This window comes from Filicampus tigris, chromosome 13, assembly GCF_054856515.1.
Source record: "Filicampus tigris isolate MCC_2025a chromosome 13, RoL_Ftig_1.0, whole genome shotgun sequence".
Taxonomy (NCBI): Eukaryota; Metazoa; Chordata; class Actinopteri; order Syngnathiformes; family Syngnathidae; genus Filicampus; species Filicampus tigris.
The window spans coordinates 22,169,659-22,187,773 of record NC_141229.1 but is presented as its reverse complement, the minus strand read 5'-3'; the positions used below and the strand labels follow the sequence as shown (position 1 = coordinate 22,187,773).

Sequence of the window (18,115 nt, the reverse complement as noted above, 5' to 3'; positions counted from 1 at the left end):
GAAAACTGGAGGACCCAGAGTAAACCCACTTATAAATTTCAACATAATTATTTCAGTATGAATTCGTGAAGCTACGTATCTAAGGACTTGGCTTCAGTGAATGTGCTGACTGCATTGATAACTATCCATGTTAACTGACATCACTCCATTTGAATCAACACATGAATCAGTACCTCCAACAGTCATTTACAAATTGTAATTTCAATACTTTTTCTGTTTATTTCTTCTTAAAGTAGGCCTAGATACAATAAAGTAGACAGTAGGCTACTTATCTAAATCAAATTCTCCAAATAGGGCAACCCTTGATTTCATCAGAGGGCACGTATAAATGTTCACCTTCAAAGACGCAATCCTCTGTGGAAATTGGAGTCTTGGGACATTGGAGAATCTAACAGAGAAAATACACAAACAGTCCTGTTCCCCAGATTCCCCACCCGCAGTCCCTCTGTGGGGCATCATGTCACTTCCTCCAGAGAGCTTAAAGTCAGAGAATCTCCACAAGTTATTCCACCTGCTCCTCTGCCGCTGGTGTGAGGCCTGTCGGAACAAACGGACAGGAGTCAAGCCTACATGTTGATTCAGCTTTCTCCCATCCAAAGCATTCACCGGGGAATAAAGATGCTGGGGGAAGTGAAGGATTCGGGGCGGGGGATGTGGCCTGGTGGGATCCAGATGACATCCAAAAGTTCATAAAGATTTTCTAAATTAAGTACTTGTATTTTTTTAAAAGGATTGGTGACCTTAAAAGAAAAACTGCCATGACGGTCCGTTGTCTCTTCTGTTGGCTTGTATTTCGTATCCTGGTTCCTTTCAGTTTTGGTCGGATTGTTTTCGCTGTCAAGTCTTTTCATTGTTTGTGTTGGTTAGTCTTTTACATGTTTGTTTTTTTGTTACGTTTATTACTATTATTATTTTTTTTTTTTTGAACTTCGTTAATTTTGTATTTAGAGCTTCCCTCAGTACCCAAGCTGTGTTTTTTGTTAATAAATAGCTTGGTTCAGTACATCCTGCATTCTTACCTTCTGTAGTTGTAAAAATGTCAAATTCTGGTTGAATTAAAGACAACAAAGACAGTAACGTAAAATTACCCAGTTAATTAATGGCAACAATGCCCAATGGGAATAATCTGAATACTATACTTTCTGATTTCCTTATTCCTCCATTAAAGATAACAAATTTTATTATATACATTTAAAAAGACACACACGTACATGGAGATCAGCTGTCTTTGGTGTCATCAATACTTTTTCGTGGTTAGGGACACATTTTGAATCAAACACTAGCCCAACATTTTCCAAATTTAAAAGAGGGCTGCAGCCTAATTTAAAAACCTCTGAGGCTCATCAAACCCTACCTCATAAATCTGGTCAACACACACAGGCGGTTTTACAGTGCCTTGACCCCTAGTTGACACCCCCGCGGCTGTTTGAAATGAAATGATTGATTGAAAAATAATCGTCCTCCAACCCCGCCCGCCCTCGTCCTTTCAAATCACTTCCGTTCTTACATCACGTGCTATAACCCAAAAAAAACGTCCGTGTACTCATACATTATTTAAAGCTCATTAGCTGGCTAATTTCCTAGGCACATCCACTTACCGGCTGGGAGCATCGTGAGTGGAATTTAATGTTTGTTTAACCAAGATAGCATTTAAAAATGCCAAAACAAACACTGTCGGTCACTCGACGGAGCCCACCAGGGGACATCACGAGAATATTTAAAATTGCTTTCTTATTGCGTTATTTCGCAACAAATAATTATTGCAAAATAACACAATGTTATTTTAGGAGGAAAAGACCGCCAGAGATTTTTACACTTTAATGTTGTCCCAGACAAGGACACACTTCAAGGACACACTTCGCATGCAAAGAGAAAAGGTGTGTACTAAATGTTAACAGTTAGTTAACAAAACGAAATTGCTATCCACCTTGTTCCTACAGCCAATACATACCTTATCCCGGGTTACAAAACAAGACAGGCTGGACGTGTTTCTGTCAATCGTCAGTGAAATGGGGCGTCCATAGCCCCTTCTCCACCAACAAGCCCAAGAACATAACAAAGGTTCCTGTGGCTCAGGTGGTTTGAATCCCCACAAATAGTTCTTTTTAATTCATGCAAATGCATTTGATGACATATGCAGCAGTGGAAAATCAAACTGCATCACTCCTCCTATCCAGTAAGTGGCGGTAGAAAGCGAAATGCTAAATAATCGCGATGACATCACAAAAATGCAATCCGCAAGGCGAGCTTGTCATTTTGTTGCAACACATTTCACATCGCTGTTGGGAAATTTGCTGCTGCTTCTCGTCCTTGTGTTTAAACTGATTCTTAGAACAATGAGAATTTCACGTGAAAGGGAACAGGTATTGATTACGAATACACAAAGACAACTTTGCTTTAGAATAAGGCAGAAATGCAAGCAAGCATGCAATTGACGACCTAGACCGTGTGGAGGAAGAGAGAAGCCAAGGACTGAAAATTCAAAGAGGTCAACTGGTACGATTTTAACCTATATGAAACATCAGCTATGTTTTATTATCATGATGTCGGAATTTCTATACATAGAATGTGTTCCAACTGTTGGGGCAGAAGTCCACAATTAATTTAGGTGTTCAAACTTTTTCCAGTGATGTACCTCCTGTGCAATATTTTTTCAGCCAAGTATCCCCTAACCAGCACAATCAAAATGTATTTGGAGAACATTTATGTGTTGCACTTTTTATATTTTTGTTTCAGAAATTTGTGCAATTTCACCAGTTTAAAGCAGTGATTCTCAACCAGTGTGCTGGGGCACATTAGTGTGCCGTGAGAGCTCCCCGGCAATTTATCAAATTTCACTTAATCGACTGTTTGTTTGTCTCTGTGTGCCCTGCGATTGGCTGCCAACCGATTCAGGGTGTACCCCGCCTACTGCCCGAAGACAGCTGGGATAGGCTATAGCACCCCCACGACCCTCTTGTGAGGATAAGCGGTTTGGAAAATGAATGGATGGATGGCTAAAAAATTATTTATTTATAACAACTATTTGATATTTCTTCTAGGGCTGTGCAATTTATCGAAATTCAATTCCGATTTTGATTATTACACTCCACGATTACAAAATTGGCATAATCGTAAAAAAACGATTAGTACAAATTTTGAGTTGTTTTGAGGCATGTGCACACGAGTTACTCTCCAAGCTAGCTAGCCAGCCAGCCAGCACGCACCCCACAAGTCACACTGCACACGCTCCTACTCAACGTTTTAACAGAGCTAAAAATGGCACAAGACCCGCCACAGGAATGACTTGTAAACAAGCAAGGCAAGCCGAAATCGCTTATTTGGTTACATTTTGGGTTTGCCGTGGAAGACGGCGAGTAAAGACGTATAAAGTGCAAGTTGTCTATGCATCCACGAGCAACGCAACAAATCTATTCAACCATCGTTTGGTTTACGATGATGTTATGATACACCAAAGCAAGAAAATACTGAGTTAGATTTGGCGTCGTCCGCAATCGGCACGGGCTATTTATTTTAAATAATATATCTTATGCAAATATGCACTACTTTTATTAGCACAAAAATAGAAACCATGCTAAACATTATTACTGTGACTTAAGTTAAATTTCTTGTGTAGTCTATAATATGAAGTCATTTTTTTTGCGTTCATTTTTGTTTCAAATTGATTCAAATGCAATTTGCAAACATATTGGTCATTATATTGTATTACAGTTTATATATGGCCTACTGTAATTTAGAAGTATTTTATAGATTACGTACTAGTTTGTAACAGTCAACATTTGAATTAGTTTGACCCAATCAGCATATTACTAATTTGTCAGAAGCAAATTACTTTAACTTTGTTTGCTATGTGTAAATATTACTTTAAAAACAAAACAAAAAAGGCTCCAGACAAAGGTCTAAATATATAGATGACTAGCATGTCTGTTATTCTGTCAAAATTGGCATGTCACTCCAAGCAGTTTAATACTTTGGCAATTTATAAGTGCATAGCAAGATAACTTGTTTGTTTATACAAGGAAACCATACTTTAATTTATGCATTTGCACTTTTTTTTTTTTTTTAAATAATTAATTTAATAAATGTTGTTGGGTCCAAAACAGGCGGCACGGTGATCGACTGGTTAGCACGTCCGCCTCACAGTTCAGAGGTCGTGGGTTCGATCCCGGCTCCGGCATCCCTGTGTGGAGTTTGCATGTTCTCCCCGTGCCTGCGTGGGTTTTCTCCGGGCACTCCGGTTTCCTCCCACATTCCAAAAAACATGCATGGTAAGTTGATTGGATACTCTAAATTGCCCCTAGGTGTGATTGTGAGTGCGGATGTTTGTCTCTGTGTGCCCTGCGATTGGCTGGCAACCAGTTCAGGGTGTCCCCCGCCTACTGCCCAAAGACAGCTGGGATAGGCTCCAGCACGCCCCGCGACCCTTGTGAGGAGAAGCGGTACAGATAATGGATGGATGGATGGGTCCAAAACAAACCTAAATTATTATAGCGTTTCAAAGAATTTGGTCTTAATATTTTTTACGTTTAAACCTGTTCTTGTTTTGTAGCAAAAAATAATCGTTTAAATAATCATGATTTCAATTATTACCAAAATAATCGTGATTAGTATTTTTTTTCACAATCGGGCAGCCCTAATTTCTTCCTCTATAACAGTGACTTATAGATACAGGAAGAACAAATGATCTTCTATTTCATAGGTGTCAAACTCAGATCCTCAAGGGCCGTTTTCCATCCCTCCTTGCTGCAACCTAATTCAAATGATGAGGTCATCAGCAAGCTCTGAAGGAGCCTGATTCTATCTTCATCATTTGAAACAGCTGTGGTGCAGCTTGGAGAATTGAAAAACATGCAGGAAAGCTCCCTCCAGGACCGGAGCTTAACACCTGTGTTCTATATGATCATGCTTTACATACATTATTGACATAGGTATCCACTTTTTGTCACATTTTTTGTTTTGGTGGTGTGCTGCGAGATTTTTCAAACTTCACTGCATTTTTCAAAATCAATTGGTTTTCCACACATACCTACCTGTCAATGAATAAGTTGTGCCTTTTTTGTGTTTCAGATACGTGCTTACTACCACTCGGGGGGGGGGGGGGGGGGGGGTGTTCCGGGCAGGGTCTGGAAGCACATCCGAATAGTGGGAAGTAGTACTTTCAACCTACTCTGACACTCAATGAATAAAAGATTTCCGCATATCCAATAGTGGTTGGGGGGGAATCGATATTGCAATAAATTGTTGCGGTCTGTTGCAGTAAATAATCGATAGCCTGATTGCAAGTATCGATATTTCATGACAACACACATGGATTTACCTTGTTGTCAAGTCAGTATTTAATCTCTCCTGTCCTGTTTGTGGTGGTGCTAATCCCGTAAACGGTTGTAAAGTGGCGGGAGCAGCGGTCGGTGAGGAGTTGACAATAGAAGAACAAATGCAAGAATGGCAGAAAATGCAAACACAAAAAAACAAATTGAAGACCCACCGGCGAGTTTCAACTTTAAAGTGTGGAGACACTTCGGCCTTTAAGAGACAGATGATGGGAGAACACTGAATAAAGAATATGCAGTCTGCAAGAATTGCTTTGCAAAGTAAAATATAACAGCAATGCTACGAATTTGGAAAGCCACCTCGTTTGCTATCACGGTGAACTACTCACAGATGATAAAAAAGGCAAACCAAGTCAGCCGACAATCACTACTGATTTTAATGCAAAGTTTCTCTTTGGGTTGCCGAGGGCACAGAGTATCACGCATGAATTTAGAACAGGGGTGCTCACACTTTTTCAGCATGGGAGCTATTTATAAAATGACCAAGTCGAAAATGATCTATCTACCGGGCAGGGTGTGTTTAGAATTTTTGTTATGGGTAGGTCCTACTCGCATACAAAACTGCAGAACATACATTTATTTTCAAATATATTGAGGATTCTTTATATGTACAATATGTACCTTGCATAACCGCATGAGCCAATATTGCACAACACAATTACCTATGAATATGTTGATTGGATGCGAGACTCCAGTTCCTTTTGCAGATGTTTATTGCACAGCAACACGCCGTAACATGCCAACACACCGTAGAACTAAATGTTCAGACATACAACATAAAACAACTAGTGCTGTCAAGCGATTAAAATGTTTAATCATAGTTAATCACATTTTTCATAGTTAACTCATAGTTAATCGCATATTTTATTTATTGTAAAAAAAATCCCTTGGTTTTTCTGTCACATCATTTTTCTTGAATTTTAATACCCTTAACATGAATATGGGGATTGATTTTCTTATGCAAATCTTTTATTAAAGGTAAGTCAATCCAAACATATTTTTTTCAAGAATATGTTCTATTCAGACCCACTAGTTGAAACAAAGCATTCCGATAATTATTGCGTTTGTGGAATAAGGGTTAATCCACCTGTTTTTAGCCATCACTGGGGGCGGCCATTTTATCACGTCTGTCGACTGAAAATGACACCACAGTTGCTCAGAGCTCAGGTAACAACCAATCACAGCTCACCTGTTTTCTTAAACTGAGCTTGTTTGTTATTTGAGCCCTCAGGGCATATGTGATGCCATTTTCAGTTGACAGAAGTGATATAATGGCCGACCCCTGAGATGGCTAGATTTTGCTGCTTGACTCATATTCCACAAACACAATATTAATCAGAATGCCTTGTTTCAACTAGGGGGCCTGCATAGAACATATTCTTGAAAACAAATGGTTGGGTGGACCTCCCTCTTCAATTGAAAAAAGAAGCATTGGATTCAACTCACACAAACAGCCCCTCAGCCCTTTCAAACCAAACACGCACACACACTTACACGCGCACGCACGCATGCACCCACATGCACACGCGTCCGTGCATGCACACACCCACACACACAATCATTTACATTAGTGTTGTTCTGACAGATATGTTTATTTCGTCTTGAGAGAGACTTGGTGCTCAAGCGCCGCTTGGATTTAGAACTATACGAGAGCAGTCATTTTTACACAGGTCACTTTGATTGCACTCTGGCAATGACTTCATCGACTAAAAAGATTATTACTAGTATTACTAGTGTCTTATAAGGGTATTTTGTTTATTAAAATTCAGTTGTGGCTATATTTTAATGTAAATTGTGTCAGATAAATGAATGAGAAACAGTTGGTGCAAAGCTGGGATTGCTCTCGATCACGCTGCATGGTTCCTGCTGTTATGAAATACAACTGCTTTGGGGCAAACGGCATATTATTTTGAATTTATTATTTTTCTAAAATGCAGCAATATTGTTTTGTGAGTATATATTTATATTGTGCTTAAGTATTTATTCCTTTTTGATTTGGTTTGGCAGCGAAGAAGAAAGGAGAGAGGTGAATTAGAGCGGGGCTGTTCACGTAGAATACGAAGACAGAACAAAACACTGTCCTGCCGTGTCGGTTCCCTTTAGCAAGGAAAACGGCAGACGAAATACATAAAGTCAAACTTATATTGTAACCCGCCATACCACGGCCTCCGAAGATAAGGAAGAATAACTTTTAAGAGTTACATTACCAACGCGTACGTCGCGACTATCACCGCGGGGCAGGGGAACTCAGCCGTGCATGTGTCAGCTGAGCAATTCATCCTCATCGTCAATATTTTGAAGCAGATGTAACGCCTCCTCTACTCTAAAGCTTTTTTAAAAATATACATGTATAGATCATGGTGACTAGCAACTATGCAACTTCCGGTATGACATTTTCAAACTGAAGGCATCGTATTTCAAAATACAGATGGCAGCCATTACAATGAGCATCTGTTTTTTTTTTTTTTTAAATCATGCGATCCATCAATACTACCTTTGCGATCGACTGGTAGATCGCGACCGATGTATTGAGCACCCCTGATGTAGAGTATGAATGACAGTCATACTGGCGCTCACATGGCAGAACTGCTTAAAGGGGAAGTCAACCCAAACATATATTTCAGGGATATGTTCTATGCAGACCCACTAGTCTAAATTTAATTTAATGGTAATGATTAATTAATGATTGGAGCATGTGAAGGATCCAATAATCATCCCAAAGGATTCACAAATCACCACACTAATCCTAAGAGACATTCATGAAAAGATTGGCCGCTGTGGACGGAATTACATGCTATCGAAATTGCGCCAAATGTATTGGATACCGTCGGCATATTCAATAGTGAGGAGGCTTTTGTCAAATTGCGTGGTCTGCAGAAAAGTAAAACGCTAGGCTCTTCAACATTAAATATCAATTCTCAAACGTAGGGGTGGACTATTTCGGCCCGTTCGACGTGAAACAGGGACGCAGCCGCGTGAAAAGATATGGAGTTCTCTTTACTTGTCTCACTACGCGGGCGGTGCACATTGAAGTTGCTCACTCTTTGGACACTGATTCATGTTTGAACGCAATCCGTTGTTTCCTGTGCAGAAGAGGACAAGTGGAAGTTATGAGGTTAGACAATGGGACTAACCTCGTAGCAGCCGAACGTGAATTAAAAGAGTTTCTTCAGCAATGGAATCAATCAAAGATCCTAGACGCACTAATGCAAAAAGGAATTCAATGGATTTTTAACCCGCCTGCAGCCTCCCACTTCAGGGGAGTTTGGGAAAGACAAATACGTTTCATAAGAAAGGTGATGAGATCTGTGCTCAAGGAACAAATCCTTAAAGATGAGTGTCTGCAGACACTGATGTGTGAAGTGGAATACATACTGAATGATAGACCACTTACAACAACAACCAACGACCCCGCAGATCTCGAAGCGTTAACTCCAAATCATCTGTTACTGATGAAGAAGCAGCCGGTGATGCCACCTGGATTGTTCAGTAAAGAAGACTCATATACACGCAGAAGATGGAGGCAGATTCAATATCTAGCGGATTTATTCTGGAAACGATGGGTGCGTGAGTACCTCCCGCTTTTACAAGAACGCCAAAAGTGGAATCAACTCAAGACGAACCTGTCTGCTGGAGTTATTGTCATGATAATGGATGAATCTGCGCCCCGTGGATCATGGTTGATGGGAAGAGGCGATTGTGTCATCCCAGATGCACATGTGCACTTGAGGCGTGTCATGGTCAAGACAAAGATAAATACCCTGGAAAGACCTATCGACAAGTTATGTCTCATCTGTGAGGCGGACAGTTAAAGAATTTACTTTATTGTGTTGGATCGTAAGTCACTGTATACTATCTGTTTAATTATTTGTCTCTCGTTTGTTTATTGAGTAATTGTAAGCCTGCTAGTCTTCCAATTAGGGGCTGGAAATGTGAGAGCCAATGCTTTGAAGTATTATTTTTATTTTGTCATCAATTCTGTCATCATAAAGTAGTATCTCAATTTCTGTCATCATAAAGATTTAATGCGCTTGTAGTAGTAGTAGCATAGCAGACAGCGTTTTAGTATACAGTGTGCTGGTAGTCATGGAAGCAAACAGCTTTTGAGCATGCTCATAGTCAAAGTACATGTTATCCATCTGCTGTACTGAATGACATTGCTCACTTTGGATTACAAAACATTCAATACAAGAAGACAAAAAAGGAACTTTGAGTCCGTGTGAGTAATTCAAAGAAATTCAAATCATGGATAAGATGTGCTACTATGAACGAGTCAGAACCACCATTGACTACCAACATTGAAGCTAATGGTAAAACAGGATTTCTGCCATAAAATCAAAAACTATCCGCAATTGTCAATTGCCGCGTCATGAACAATCAATGAACAATGGAAGCCAGCAGCATCATGCTCGTCAGTGAGATCGAGTCAGAAGGAGGAGCTCGGATTTCAAGACGCAATAAAGGAATTACGGCTGACAAATTGAACGAGACCAAGTCAGAAGGAGGTGCAATATCCCCTTCAAGCCGCAAGAGGAAGCTCACGCCTAACAAACTAAAAGAAAAAAGAAAAGACCTTACTGATGCACGGACAGAAAATCCGAGACAGTTAACAAGGAAATCTTGTAAAATAAAAGTGGAAATGCACAACGAAGATGAAACCGTGACTGATATAAAGGTCATACAAAGGAAACTAAATAAAACAAAAAACTATTTGCTGAATTCAATCAAATTAACGATGAATTGCATTCATATTTCAAACCTTGTGAAATAAAAGAAGACCAAGAAAGCTGGATTAAAAATAAGTGTAGTGGAAACATGGATTCAGACTCCAAAATTTGATGATGAAGTGACTGCTGAAGATAGTGTGTCAAACACTGGTCTATCAAAGGCGACATCAGGGGCGACATCGAAATCGAAATTATCAAAGATTTCTTCTACTGCATCATCAGCACGAATGAAAGAGTAAGCCAAACAAGCCGCTCTTAAAGAAAGACAAGCATTAGAAATGAAAGCAGCTTTAGCTGCTTCCAAAGCAAAACTCAAGGTGTATCAAGAGTGTGAAGAGCATAATAAAAAGTCTGTCGTAAGCATGCTTACCCATGCAAAAGATGAAGCATTAAGTGAACATGCATACAATCCACATTTTGAGCCACAAAGAAAAACGTCCACGTGTCATTGTGAAAATAGCTTGGCCATGCCATCTGGTGCTATCCCCAAGCAAAGAGATACAATTCAGAGACCAAGACCCAAAGTAGAACCAATTAATGAACAATAAATACAATATCAAAATCCACGATGTAATAATAGTGGAACAGACGTGTGTCATCTCATTCAACAACAGACAGACATGACTAAAATATTCATTAAGAACCAGGAACTTTGTGCCACAAAGAGAAGTGCCCGTGTTCAGTGGAGAACCATAAGAGTTCAGATCCTTTGTGAAAGCCTTTAATTATGCTATTGATGCTCGAATAGATAGCAACACAGACAAACTGTACTTCTTAGAGCAGTATACCAGAGGTGAGCCTCGGGACCTTGTGAAGAGCTGCCAACATATGACCGATGCGAGCGGTTATGAAGAGGCGATGAAGCTGCTCCACGACAATTATTGAAACCCGATGAAAATCGCCACAGCTTTACTAAACAAAGCTTCTAATTGGCCAATAATAAAAACGGAAGATGGGAAGGCCGTGACCGCGTTCTCAAGATATTTGGTGAGCTGTCGCAACGCCATGAAAGATGTGGATTATATGGAAGAAATGGACAATCCAACGACAATGAGAGTAATTGTTGCCAAACTGGCATTCAAAATAAGAGACCGATGGAGAATCCACGTATATGATGTAGAAGAACGCTGTGGTACGCGACCCATGTTTCCAGACCTAGTATGCTTCATCGAGCGCCAAGCTAAAATCATGTCTAATCCTCTTTTTGGACAAATCGATAGCACAACAACTGAAAGGAAGGACAAGGCACAAATCAAAGAAGCAGCTTTGCAATAAACGCCAAACAAGTTGATGATGAACAAAGCCAGTCATCAAAGCCAAAGGATGCGCCATTCTTCAACCGGGCTTTCACAAAACCATGTGTCTTTTGTGAAAAGGGCCATACTATGGAAGAATGTCGCCAAATAAGAGAAAAAACACATAAAGAAAAAGTGGGATTTCTGAAGAAAAACGGCTTCTGCTTTGGCTGCTTGTCGAAAGGTCATCTCTCTAAAAAGTGTAAAAAGAAAATGACGTGAACACTGTTCTCTGAAGCATCCTAATGTGCTACGCTTTGTAAAGCAAGACAAAGGAAAGGAGAATACAGGTGAAGTTGTTTCACAAAACGTTCCCAACTAACAAGATAATGAAGCCAGTGCAAACCCTCACGAAGAAACAATCACCTGCTCTGGGGCCGGAGACGATTGCAAGTTTGCACTTGTGCTCGTCAAAATTCAGAAGAAAAGGAGCAACAAAATTTCTGAGGTGTACGCATTCTTTGATTCAGGCAGCAGTGCTACGCTTTGTACAGAGGCACTGGCAGAGCGGCTAAATGTCCGAGGAAGAAGGACTGAACTAATTTTAAGGATCATCAACTCAAAGAAGCGAGTGGAAAGCTATATACTAACTGATTTGGAAATCAGCGGGTTGGAAGAGAATAATTTCATAGAACTGTCCAAAGTGTTCACACAGAGGAGCATACCAATCGCCGCAAAGAATGCTCCACAACAAAAGGACATTGACAAATGGCCATATCTAAGCGAAATCAAAATGCCCCATATTAACGCCGAAGTAGAACTCCTTATCGGAATAAAAGAACACAAGTTACAGGAGCCATGGAAAGTAATCCATAGCTAAGCCAATGGACCATATGCGGTAAAAACTGCAATTGGTTGGATTCTAAATGGTCCACTGGAGAAGCCTACTAACAATACAGCAAACGGAAACGAATATTCTATTGACATAATTGCTGTGGACCATAAGAATATAGAACAACTTCTCATTCAGCAATGTAACCGCGACTTTCCTGAGCGGAAGTGCAACGCCAATTAGAGTTGTCACAAGAGGATCGTCGTTTTATGGAATTTGTGTCAAACTCTGCTTGTCACATGGATGGACATTACTACATACATCTACCAATGAAGAAAGCAAATGTCCAAGTAATGCCAAATAATCAAAGTGTTGTATTGCAACGAGCACGGTATCTTAAAACTAAATTAAAGAAAGATCCTCTACTTCACACTGAGTACACCAGCTTCATGAAAGAAATGGTGAACGCAGGTTATGCAGTAAAAGTACTACAAAGACAGCTGTGCTGTCAAGACGGCCGAGTATGGTACCTCATGCTTCCTCATCATGGAGTGCTCCACCCACAGAAGAAAAAGCTTCTATAAGGACCAGACCTAATGAACACGATTGTCGGAGTATTGACACGATTCAGACAAGAACCAATTGCTATGATGGTGGATATCGGAAAGATGTACTACCAAGTGCGTGTTCCTGAAGAAGACACAGATTTCATGCGCTTTCTGTGGTGGCCTGAAGGAGACCTCAATCAGGATGTTGCAGAGTACAAAATGACTGTACACCTCTTCGCCGCGACTTCTACACCGAGCTGCGCCACGTTCGCTCTTCAAAGAACAGCACATGAAAAGCGGAGACAAGCTCAGCCTGAGGTTGTGGATACAGTCCTCAAAAACTTTTACGTAGACGACTGTTTAAAATCAGTTGCCACCGAAGCTCAAGCGATCGAACTGAGAGAAGACCTCACAGCGTTCTGTGTCGAGGGAGGTTTTCGCTTGACAAAGTGGACGAGTAACAGTCGTAAACTGCTTGCATCTGTTCCAGACAGCGAGAAAGCAAGTGGATTAAAAGACCTGGATCTGAACCACGATGATCTTCCTGTGGAAAAAGCCCTAGGAGTGTTGTGGTGCATCGAATCAGATTCATTCAAATTCAGAATTAACGTGAAGGACAAATCCCTTACAAGACGAGGAATCCTTTCAGTCACAAGCTCGATCTCCAATCCACTTGGTTTCATTGCTCTAGCCGTCCTCCCAGCCAAGATGATCATGCAACAACTATGCAAGGAAGGGCTTTCGTGGGACGATGAAATTCCAGACCAGCTATCACAAAAGTGGAACATGTTTACATAACTCAACTCAGGGAGTTTAAACGGGGGGATAGAGTTCTAGTGTTGGTCCCCACAGTGGAGTGCAAATTTCTCGCGACTTGGCAAGGACCCTTTGAAGTAATGGAGAAAGTAGGAGACCTCAACTACAAAGTGTGACAACCCGGGAAGAGGAAAGGTGAGCAAATATATCTTGTTAACCTCTTGAAGAAATGGCATGTGCGAGAGGCATTGTTCAGTTGTCTCCCTCCCAGAGTTATTGCCACATCTGCTCGGGACCAAGTGCAGTTTGGCCCTGACCTTGATCCTCACCAACTCCAGCAGGCAAAGAAGATAGTGGATGGGAACCAGGATGTCTTTTCATCTGTCCCTAGACGCACCCACCTAGTAGAACATGTAATTCGCACCCAACCGGGAAAAACAGTAAACTAGAAACCGTACCGAATACCGGAGAAGACCCGGGGGGAGGAGGTAAGAAAGATGCTGGAATTAAAAGTAATAGAACCCTCTAAGAGCACCTGGTCGAGCCCCATAGTACTGACCGATAAACCAGACAACACGGTACGCTTCTGTAATGACGTCCGGAAAGTTAATGAAGTTTCGGAGTTCGACGCCTATCCCATGCCTCGGGTCGATGAGCTAATTGAGAGCTTGGGAAATGCACGCTTTATAACCACTCTTGATCTCACCAAAGGATATTGGCAGGCCCCCTTGTCAGTGGAGTCAAAAGAAAAAAACTGCCTTTTCCACCCCGGAAGGTTTGTGGCAGTGTCGTGTGATGCCCTTTGGTCTGTTCGGAGCCCCAGCCACATTCCAGCGTTTAATGGACCGGGTCCTGCGGCAGGTCGAGCCTATGCAGCAGCTTACCTAGAAGATGTGGTAATTCAGAGCACCGACTGGGAAAGTCACTTACCACAGTACAGAATGTTCTGCTGTCCCTCAGGCAGGCAGACCTAACAGCTAATCCCAAGAAATGTAAACTAGCCTTTAGCGAGACAAACTATCTGGGATTTGCTATTGGGCGAGGACTTGTGAAGCCTCGGGAGGCGAAAATTGCCGCCATTCAAAGCTGGCCACGACCAGTAACCAAGAAGCAAGTGAGATCATTCGTGGGCTTAGCTAATTACTATAGGCGATTCATTCCTAACTTTGCTGTGGTAGCTGCACCTCTCACAAGTTTGACGAGCAAGAAACACAGCCGGATGGTCCGGTGGAACCCAATGGCTGATGTGGCCTTTGACAACCTGAAGAGGGCCCTGTGTTCAATGCCGGTGCTGACGGCCCCAGACTTCAACAGGGAATTCGTAGTCCAGGCAGATGCCTCGGAGGTGGGTCTGGGTGCCGTGCTGGCCCAGGTCAGTGTAGGTGAAGAGCATCCAATACTCTACTTGAGTCGGAAATTACTACAGAGAGAGAAACACTATGCTATAGTGGAAAAGGAACGCCTAGCCATTAAATGGGCTCCAGGAACACTCAAATACTACCTATTAGGAAGGAAGTTTACATTGTTAACTGATCATTCCCCTTTGCAATGGATGGCGAAAAACAAGGAAACCAATAGCAGAGTAACTAGATGGTTCTGAAGTCTGCAATCTTTCAACTTCTCTGTTGTGCACAGTCCGGGAGCCAAACATGGAAACGCAGATGCATTGTCCCGCCGTGATGAACATTTGGTCTTCGGTCGTCCAGCCGTGGACGTCAGTCCCGGGGAGATGGTTATGTGGCATCACAAGGGGACATGTAGTAGAAGGATGCTACATTCCACTTCAGACGCCGGTGCCACACCCCAAGATGGCCAACAATACAGGCACTACATTTCCCAGCATGCCCCATAAGCCCAACAGGTATGCCTGGTTAAGCCACTTGATTGAAGCCGGCGTGGCTGGACTTAAAAAGGAGAAAATCAAGAAGCAGAGAGAGTATGGGAGGACAACAGGAAAGAACCGGAGAGAAGCTAAAGGAAGAAAAGACTCAACGTGGAGGAAAGTTGTTTTCTAAATTTTGAGAAGAGTCTTTAGTTGGAGCCTTTTGTATTTTTTTTTTGTCAATTTTGTTTTTCCTTACACCAACTGACTTGAAGAAGATAATAAATCTTGATTTTTGTTAAAACTCTGGCCTAAGAAGTCTCCACTTGCCCTGTCGAACCTATCATGATGCCACATAAGCAACAATTTCTGACGTGTGCGCGGCATGTGTTGCAGACCTGTCGCCAACATGTCTCACAGCAAAATGCGTCGTTCACGTGATGCAATGCGGCAGTTGTCGCCGGCGACAACGCAGGAGTATAAAGAAGCCTAAAGACGCCTTTCGCCGAGAAGGTTGAGATGCACTTTGCCCGCCTCGCAACCTCTTCATGCATGAGGGCCGGTTAGTGGGCCGGTCTAAAATCCACCTCCGCCTGTGCTTTGTCCGCCCCTTTTTTCCGTATTCTGGTATTTTCTTTAGTTATTATGTGTGCGTTCTCATCTGCAGTAATAGACATGATGTGTCCACAACAGGCAAATTGTAAACTTGCATTTTACCTGCTGCTTAACTGAACTGGGTTACTAAATTGCTCTGCACATCATGTCTACACATCAGGTTAATATAGCTCAGTTTCTATTCATTTACACTCAGTGTGTGAATTTAAAGCTCTAATGAAATTAAAAAAATAATAACATGAATTAAAACTTAATGAATCTGATATCAATACTGGTTACGTTTTTTTTGTTTTTTTAGGCAAAAAGTCAATAGAAATACATTTGGAGACAAGTTCAGATTAAGTCATCCAAAAATAACAAGTTAGCATCTCCATTTTAAACAAGGGTGTCAAAACTTTGAAAGGCCACATACAGAAAAATAAAAAAGGCAAGGGCTACTTTGACATGCAATGCAAAAAAGATTCAGCTGTCTAGTCATATTAGAAGTGGTTGACACATGACAACGACCCCACTGGTGGATGAACATCTTACTGATGCAACTGAAGAAAACAAAGGCCCTCTAAATACAAATAAAACTCTCTAACATCTGCAGACAGAGTGAGGGGAGGCACAGGGAAGCTAACAGCTTATGCCACAGCGAGTGTGACCAAGCAGGGAACATATGACCAGAAGGTAAATATAGCAAACCACATGAGGTGGAGATGCAGCGTGTGGTTTGACCCATCAGGCAGACGGATTCTCTGGTCTCCACAGTAGAGGTCTGGCCTTGAAATCCACAGCTGTGTTTTCCCTGTTTGTTCTTGAGCACACACGGAACAACTTCAATAGCCAACAACTCCCAAAACTGTTACTTTATGCAGTTTGTCACAGATTTTCACTTAAACAATTAAGGAAATTCATTTTCATGCTTAAGTCATCAGTAGCATCAGAAGTACTGCATCACAATCAATTTAATGGGTAAGTCAACCCAAACATATGTCCTATGCAGGCTCACTAGAAACAAGGCATTCTGATAAATGTTTTGTCTGTGGAATAAGAGTTAATCCACCCATTTTTAGCCCTCTCTGGGGGTGGCCATTTTGTCACTTCTGTTGATTGAAAATTACATCACAGTTGCTCAGGCCTCAGGTAAAGACCGATCACAGTGCACCTGTTTTCTGAAGCTAAGCCATGATTGATCGTTAGCTGAAACCTGAGCATCTGTGATGTCATTTTCAGTCAGCGGAAGTGACAAAATGGCTGCTCCCTGAGATGGCTAAAAACCGGTGGAGTTTGCTGCTTAACTCATATTCCGCAAACTCAACAATCAGAATGCCGTGTTTCAAGTAGTAGGCCTGCATAGAACATACAGTATTCTTGAAAAAAAATCTTCTTGGGTTGTTGACTTTCTTTTAATAGAATGGAAAATTTATTTCAGTAATTAACTAATTCAAACTCAAGAATTATAACAATACTAGTCCTCTTATGGCGTTCTCAAACTACACGACATTCTTGTCATTCAAGACGGTCGCGCAGAAATAAATACAGTATTTGGGGGAAATTATGAGGCGAGGCTTTAATATCTCATTTCATTTTGACACTAATGATGATGTCACGTCATAACCGTGCGTAAAAAATGAATCGATCTGAACCATGGCTGAATTACTACTATCACCATAAATGTCCACTTTATGCCTCATGTTTCAAGTGGGATTAAATTAAAGTCATGTATAAAGTCAATACTGTTACTCAAAAAAGTCCTTTGCAGATTCGATCCCCCTGCTGTCAGTACTTCGCCTGCATGCAGAGCATTTTGGGCTCCGGATGACGTCAAGGTCGGATAAATGCCACCTGGGCATTCAGACCGCAGTCGCATTGTAAAACATCGGATACATATCTGATGGGATGTAACGGTATGCTAAATCACATATCACATTTCGGTTTGGTTAGTTTTTTTGGAAACTTCGGCTCGGTATATTTTCGGTACAAAAAAAAGTTTTTTTTTTTTTTTTTAACTGTTTATTTTGTAAAGATGACAAGTAAACGGTACATTTTTTTGAAAAAATAAAAAAAGCGAACCGTTCGGGTGATATTCTGTAAAGAAATTACACTAGAATAAAAAATACACTAACAATAAAGATCTCTTAATTTTGTAAATTATTAAGACACTGAAAACACTCAGCAGCAACAGCCTATGACACATCCAAGTATTTAAATTAGAGACAAGTTGTCATTACAGTACATATATACACTTGCTGTGATGAAAAAAAA

The 18,115-nt window shown here is 41.2% G+C and overlaps 1 long non-coding RNA gene across 1 annotated transcript in view; it reads right to left on the bottom strand.

Annotated features, from left to right (window-relative positions):
• Positions 1-294: 294 nt before the first annotated feature.
• The window catches only part of LOC147137956 (uncharacterized), a 69,175-nt gene continuing 51,354 nt past the window's right edge, over positions 295-18,115 (bottom strand). The window contains exon 4 of the long non-coding RNA XR_015089240.1: positions 295-537. This is a non-coding gene — a long non-coding RNA (uncharacterized LOC147137956). The remainder of the gene's footprint in view (positions 538-18,115) is intronic.